Genomic DNA, 8474 nt, shown 5'->3' with positions numbered 1-8474 from the left:
CTCCAGATTATCCCTTTATACTCTGTTTTGTGATCCTGAGACTGAAACTGCAAATTACCATTCTTTTTGCCAGTGGGTTTTTGACTAGTATTTATGAATAGGAGGCACAGATGGAAATTGGAAAACAAGAGGATGGAGAAGGACTCCTGTCTTACTGTGTCTATGTTTGATGTACTTGTCAAATCCTTATCAGCAATGATGCTTCACGACTGCAGCACCACCAAACGAACTTCTTTGTGCCAGCTCAGAAGTACTAGTGGCAATTGAGTTTTCCCTCCCTAAGAGATGTGACTCCAAGTTTCATAAGGAACCTCTGCTGAACTTCTATTTCTGATAATATGAAAACCTCCTCTTTGTTTCTTTAGATGTAGAGATGAGGACTGCTTCTTATATTTAGTGTGTGTGCAACCTCAGTATTCCCTTTTTGTTCTTCCATCTCTCCAGTTCCATTCTACAAATTCCTATGTAAAATGCGTAGAAATTTTATACTGAGCTTTATATTGTCCTGAATAGAGTGATCTTTTACACTTTAATTGCATATCCTAACAGCCCATGGTCATACACTGTATATGCTTGGGCTGTAAAACAAAGTGCCTGCCCAAATGTATTCTGCATCAATTAATCTATGCTATTTTTCATACAAGAAAGCATTAGTTGCTGCAATTCTCTGCATCTCCCAATAAATTATGATCATTTTTGCCATAGAAGAAATTTACCAGAAATACTGTGGTTTTTTTTTCATTCCTTGTAAGAAAGAGTATATGAGGGATTTAGTAATTCATGTTTTTATTATTCAGAAGTAGGATACATTGTCAGTGTCTGGGTTGCAAACCATAGTTAAGTTTCTTAGACATGTATAAATATAAAAAATAAGACTACTTTAGAGAGAAACGTGGAATAGAAATAGAAACCTAGAGACAGAGAGAGGAAAATTAGCTGTAACCCAGTTTGGTTATACAACAATGATTATTAGATTAAGTTTTACTGATGAAGTAAGATTGTGAAGTGTAGTAAAGATCTTTAATGGGGGTTAAATTTACCACAGTTGTTTAGCAGATAAGAAATACTGAATGATTTTGATGTAGGAAAAATTGTTGAAGTGTATATGCATCTCAACTGTTATACTCAGAAACCGAACAATTATAGTGAAAGGATAATAACATAAGAGAAACCTGCACCTATTGTGAAAAGTTTGCCATTTATACCTATAGTGGGTGGATACACTGCAGCACATTCCAGATCTCCCCTCCAAGTTGGAAACACTCATTGCCCTACTGCTGGACTGTTGAGTGCTGAAACCATGGGTCATAATATTGAGTCCCACATCAAGAAATGGCCCTTGGCTGGGGGGTAACTGCCTCACCCAAAGTTGCACAACTTTCCCTGAAATAGAAAAGAGCAATGACCATTGATTTGGAGGTATAAAGGGTGAATCATGGTGCCTCAATTCAGAGATCTAGGGGAGATCTACTGAACTTTATGTATTATCCATTGATGCTATAGCAGCATCACAGTCAAAATTCTCCCTCTGCCCCAAATTATTTCCCAATAGTTCTCTGCCATACAGACTTTAGTCCAGAAAGTGGTGGACTACATCAATCTTCATGCAAATCTCTGCCTCTGAGTATGTTTCAGAGAGAACCATACCTTAAAGGATTTCTGAAGTTTGACGTTGAAGCTGGCACGCCTGCATGCCGCCTGGCAGTGAGTATCTCACCACTGGTTAGAAACAGAACATATAACACATACCATGCTAGAGTGGGGCTGCTGATAAAACTTTCACTGGTAAACTGCTTTGATAGAAGTGGGAAAGAATGTTTAATAGGTATGATATCTCAGGTTATGTCCATCTGGACGAAGTGTTAATTATTAGGGCTAAAGAATCGGATGACTCTAGCTGGGAATGGTCAATGCATTGAAAGAAAAAACAATGAAAGACTCATGATGATTAATCAATATTTAAAAGCAAACTTTGAAAGCCAGAAGGCCTCCTGGTCAGTTTACAAAGAAACTGTTACTTGCAGAGCAGAAAGGGCTAAATAAAAGTGTAAAAGAGCTGAGAAGGTTGAAAAAACCAAAACATGAAAAATAAACAAATTTGAGAGTTAAAAACAAATTTAAAGACTGTTCATCGATGAAAATGTCAGGGCACTAATGCAAAGTGTGATTCTGAGATTTGGAATGGGAACATCTCAAGTATGCCCTTGAAATTATTGAGTCCTCAGATTTCATGTACCCTTGTGAGCCTAGGAACCTGGCCCACTCTTTCTTGTAAAATTTAAGGCTTTCTGTCTGCATTGTAAGATAATATTTGTTCCCTTGCCATCATCTCTCTTCTGGTCAGCAGACCATTAACTAGGGTTAATGATAATGAAACCTTACCACAAAAGTGCTAGATCAGCTAAGGAGGAAGGCAACGGTGCCCTGAAGTTGCTGCAGGACCTAGCCAACACTGACAAGCAGTGTCTAGCACAGCATACCCAGAAAGGGGCTCTGAAGTGGACAGAATAAGGGAAGAGGGAAGAGCATAAAGTTGGATGAAGGAAACTTTAACAATATGTAAATACTACTCCATGATACAGACTTTAACTTTATGCAAAGACCTCAGGGGCCAGTGAAAATACCTTCAAAGCTTAAGAAAACCTTGAGAAATTAATATTCCACAATAAATGAAGAAGAAATGCCAAAACTACCATGGCAAGAGTTGAAAATATGATCAAAAGTTTCAAAAATAGAATGCTACATAAGACTGGAAAATCCATTCCCTGAATACGTTGCATGGTAAGGTCTGGACGACAACTCGTTTACCCAAGTAAATAAAAACTACTCAGAGGGGCACCAGCATTACTGACAAGCTCATTAGTAATCATCCCCTGTAGATGAGGGCTGAAGGTATGAGATGTTGTTGCCTTTTGGGCTCCTGGATAACAAAGGAAATAAGAGATTTCTGAAATAATAGAGGTCAGGAGGTGGTGCTTAGTCATCAGAAGTAAGGTAAGCAAAATTATTTTAATGAGTAGCAATTTCTGATTGGCATCCATGGGTGCCTGACCTGCAGAGAGCTCTGAGGATGGTTAAAAACAACACAAAGCACACACCGCATCCTTAGGGCAGGGACCATGGGCATTCAACAAGAGTAGTGTTCAATCTATAGAAAGAAATCAAGGATGGACGGTCAGGAGGTTGAAAACAGTTGCCTCAATTTAAAAAGGCAAAACACCTTGGAGAGTTTGTTTTGTTTTGTTTTGTTTACTTGTGATAGTTTTCAGACTCAGAATTCAGTTACTGAAAGGGAGTCCAACTGCTAAGGGTAAAGGATCCTACAATAGTACAATAGCATAACAAGTGAATATGGAAACAATTCACCTATTTTTTTTTTTCCTAAAGGAAAATACAGTCTTTACAAGAATATCTGTAAACTGGGAAAATGAATACTCAGACATTTTGAGGATTATTGCATACAAGGTTCAAGTCAGTACTGTTATCCAAGAAATGAAGTATCACTGTGATTCTCCATTAAAGCAGCAAATTTGTTTTCTCTGGTTGCTGAATCAAATTATAACAAATAGTGGCTTATAATGAATCACATTTATTATCTTACAGTTCTGGAGATCAAAAGTCCAAAGTGGGTTTCCCTGCACTAAATCAGTATGACTGTGTTCCTTTCTGGAAATTCTAAGGAAGAATCCATTTCCTAGTACTTTTCAGCTTCCTGAGATCACACACATTCTTTGGCTAATGCCCCCTTGCTCCATCATTAAAGATCTGGTCAAATTCTCACATTCCATCATTCTAACCTTGCTTCATTCTGTCATCAGCTCTCCCTCTTTACCTCCTACTCTCTGTCCCTCTCTTCTACTTTTAAGCATCACCATTGTAATTAGCTTGGACTCAACCAAATAACCTGGAATGATCTCCCCATCTCAAGGTCACCTGATTAGCAAACTCAATTTCATCTGCAAACTTAATCCCCCTCACTATGTGATTTAGCATAGCCACAGTTTCCAATGATTTGGGTATGGACATATTTAGAGTGTCACTATTCTGCCTACACTTGAGGAGTAATATATGGGTGCAGTAATAAGAGAAGACTATTTTGTCTATTCTGGCAACAAAAATGAGCTCAGTGGTTCCACAGATCCACCCAGTAGTCATTTTCCTGGTGGTTCCTTGGGTTGTAAAAAAAGTTTTTTTTGCAGTGGGTAAAACTATGTAGAAGCTTCTGAGGCTACTTTGACCACTGTCCAAGAGAGAGCATAAATAATGTCACTTATTGCTGTACCTAAAATGTACATAATGCAGGCATGATGAACCTTATCATAACCCCTTGTGTTTCATTCTTCTGGCCCCTTCAAAACCAGATGGTTATTGAAAAATGACAAAATGCTAAAAATACATATATAAATAAAAAACTCAACCAAGTTGAAGTATGAATTGAAGCTGTTCTGCTAACCAAAATGGACTAAGATATTTATTAAACATTCATCTGGTACACATGCTCTTTCTCATAGGGAAAAAGGACCAGAAGTAATTAAAAACAGACACATGGGACATACAGCAATATACATTTATAACATTGTCTCAGACTGTGTTAACTCTTTAACTACCTGTAATAATCTAGTTCAATAAGAATAGAACTACTGTGTTCAGTCCACAGAGCATCATGATTGTTGGAGATTTGATCATGTCCCCCACAAAAGACATGTTCAAGTCCTAACCTACAGTTCTATGGATGTGAATCCACTTGTAAACAGACCTTTGAAGAATAAGTGTGAATATTACAAGTCTCTTCACCAAAGGGTGAGAAGAATTGAAGATGTTTTCAAATAGGATGTGGGAGATGCCCAAATGTTTCTTATAGACCAAGAAGGGGGCCTCTATGTCAGCAAAGCAGAAAAAAAGCTACCTCAAAGAACAGAAGTAACATTTCTTATGCCTGGAAATCTGAGTAAATGTGAAATGATAATTGAAAAAAGAATGCATAACTTACAACTGTTCATAATCTAAACTAAAAATAAAATAAATATATATATATATATATTTTGAAAGACCTAAATATAGGCTATTATTTTTAAAGAACAAAATAAAAAAAGAAGAAGAGGTTATTTTAAAAATTAACCTAAAATCTTATAAATGAAATGTATAAACATATGTTCCTTCACTTTCATGGGTGATTCAATCAATTGCAGCCTAAAATGCATGGTTCTTTCTGGTAAAGAAAACATGTATTTTATCTATTTTAATATGTGTTGGTTCATTTATTTTTTGATATCTTGTTATATTTTCTATATATGCTTGTGTGTTTACTTATATTTTAATGTGGAGTGCTCTACCTATTCTAGCTAAATGCTAAAGAGAATTTGATTATATTCTTTTTAGATACATTTATTTGTTACAGTGTACTGTTAACAAAATCCTCTAGAATTTATTTTTCTGGGTCTGGTTACTTAGGTGTACTAGAAAATTTCTGAGTTAACTGATCCAATTTGTGAACAGCATATTTTAATTATTGTTTTAGAAAAGTAAAACATTTTAGAAAAAATGTTTTAGCCAAATCAAGCAATTTTTATAATTATATATAAAAAAGCACAAAACCAGTTATTTGGCATTGTGAACCAAAATGGGCAGTACCAATACTCCAACTTTCCCTTTGCCCACACCTATTTAATGAGCATTTTATTTGCTCTGAAGGATGTAACTGATGACACACATGCTGGTGATTACTTCCTTTAAATCATGAGTCTTTTATGAAGGGTCCTCCTGATTTACAGCCCAAAGTACCTTTAGCAGGTTCATCTCTAAGAGCGCCATCCAAACAATTTGTTGCATTACCAGAGCCCTAGTAATTGTTACTGAATACGGTACAAAGATTTTCTATGATGTCCTCTCTCCTTTCATATCCCTTTCATCAGAGACTAGCAAACTAAACTTTCCCAAACCGTTACAAGTGAATTTAGGGAAGGAGGGTGTTGATGAGGTGAAGAGATGATGGGGTTTGATGGAGACTTATCATTCATATTTCTACTAACTTCTCTTCTCTCTTGAAGGACAATTGTTTAATAGATAATCTGCCCAAATATACTTAGGATGATGATTTTAGTAAGTACATTTTTTTCCAATTTTCCTTCCTTGATTGGTTCAAAGTGACATTTAATATATGTACACTGATCAAACCTAAATATATGTACACTGATCAAAGCTAAGGCCTTTTTTACTTAAAAGAAAAATAGCAAATAAATATTACCATAGCATAATTTCCATACTGTGCTTGTTTGAATCAGTTATGTATCCCAGAAAAGGCCATGTTCTTTTAATTCATTCCTGTGGGTGCAGACTTCTTTGAGTGGGACATTTTGGCATGCTTATTTCTATTGAGATGTGCCTCACCACAATCAAGGTGAATCTTAATTCTTTTACTGGAGTTCTTTATCAGAGTATAAAAGACAAAGGAAGCCATGAGAGCTAAGAGAAGCCTCAGAGAAGCTGAAAGACAAGGAACCCACAGAAGCTGAGAGAGGAAACCACTTAAACCACAAGCTGACACCAATGCATCCTGAGAGAGAAGGACCAGTAGACTCTGGCTGGGTGCCTTCCATGTGACATAGGTGGTCCAGCTGTCAGCAGCCTTTCTTCAGAGCCCAGTATCATCATGTTGATGCCTTTAAATGGAGATGATCTTAACTTAAGAGCTGTGAATTGCAAGTTAAGGAATTTCCATAATAGAAGCCAACCCATTTCTGGTATATTGTATTACAGTGGCTTTAGCATACAAAAACAGATTTTGGTACCAGGAGTGGGGTGCTGAGTTGCAAATAACAAAAATGCTAGAATGCTTTATTAATGGGTAAGGGGAATATTCTGGAAGAATTGTGAGAAACCTGATAGAAAAGGCCTAGACTTTTGAAGAAACTGTTGGTAGAAATATGAACATTAAAGGTACTTCTGATAAGGCTTTACATAGAAATGATGAGTATGTCATTTCAAACTGGAGGAAAAGTGAACCTTATTTTAAAGTGGAAAAATTGAGTCCCAATTCCAGATGGAAAGCAGAATTTTAAAAGGACAATCTAGGATATTTAGCAGAGGAAATTTCCAAATTAAATGTGGAAAATGCAGCCTGGCTTCTTTCTGCAGTTTATAGTAAAATATGAGAGGAAAGGGATAAACTGAGAACTGAACTCTTGGGTACAAAGATAACCATAAATTGGTATTTTGGAAAATTCTGAGCTTTCAGTAAACACATCACCAGAGAATACTGTCCCATGTGAGGTTTTAACCAAGCCTGGAACCAATCAGTACAAATCAAGATTGGAAATGCAGCTATCCAGAATGAATTTGTGGAAAGTCCTATTGTCTGATGGTTTGGAACCCTGTGTGCAAGATCTGTATGAATAGAACTGCTACCATCCTGGAATAAAAGGGACAGATTGAAGGATGTTGCTTTCTATGGAATGGAGCTCAAAGGATATTAAGGAATGATGAGAAAGAGATAGACAGGATTAGGGGATCTGAAGATTAGCCATAACAAACAACAGAAAACTTTACTCATAACCAGACCCAGTCTATATACTACAGGGTGACAAAAGGCATGCATGCATTTCCTGAGGGAACAGAGTGCTTATTTTTCAGTGCTCTCTTCCTTCATACTTAACATAACCATTTGGGGTAAACATTTTCTTCCTCCCAGACTTCTCTACATAACAATCTCCACAGTTTACTGCCACCACCATCCTGATGCCAGCTGCTCTCAACAAATTCTGCTGGTTTCATTTTAACCCTTGCTCCTGCAGAAGGAAAAATGAATTCAAACACAGAACCGCAGAAGCTAAGGTCTGAAGCCAAGACACCCCAGGCAAGGAGAGTGGACCCATCCAGACTTGTGGAAGGGGTGAGTGTGCTCTGGTATTTGCAGGAGGCAGAACTTCCCTTCTGTTGCTGAGGTGTTACTACCCCACAGCTCTCAGATAGCAGGGGAAATGAAGAGAGCTTGGCTACCCCATTGTTTAGGAAAGGTACTGCTGCTCCAGGTTTCAGAGAGAATGGAGCACATTCCCTGGGGATTGGGAGAGTTTGGATGGAGCACATTCCCTGGGGATTGGGAGAGTTTGGCCACCATCCCACTGTTCTAAGGGGGTTTAGCTTATGCCCTAGAGATGGTAGAGAGTCCTCTCCCCATCTCAATCCTTGAGAAGGGTGAGGCAAAGAGCATGGCTCTCTCTCCAATATTTGGAAATGTTGGCGTCCTTACCCCAATATTGTAAGACAGCAAGGCTACTTCATAAGCCAATTGGAAGGGGTGGGCCTGATGCTCTACAAAGCCCTCTCCATGTGACAGAGGTGTCCCAGATTCCAGCAGCCTTTCTTCAGAGTCCAGGTATAATCCTATTGATACCTTGAATTGGACCTTTTCATGGTCTAAGGGCTGTAAATTTTAAGTTAACAAATCTTCATTGTAAAAGACAACTCATTTGTGA

This window comes from Tamandua tetradactyla, chromosome 9 (genome assembly GCF_023851605.1).
Source record: "Tamandua tetradactyla isolate mTamTet1 chromosome 9, mTamTet1.pri, whole genome shotgun sequence".
NCBI lineage: Eukaryota > Metazoa > Chordata > Mammalia > Pilosa > Myrmecophagidae > Tamandua > Tamandua tetradactyla.
The sequence above is the reverse complement of the archived record's forward strand: the minus strand, read 5'-3'. Positions refer to the sequence as shown.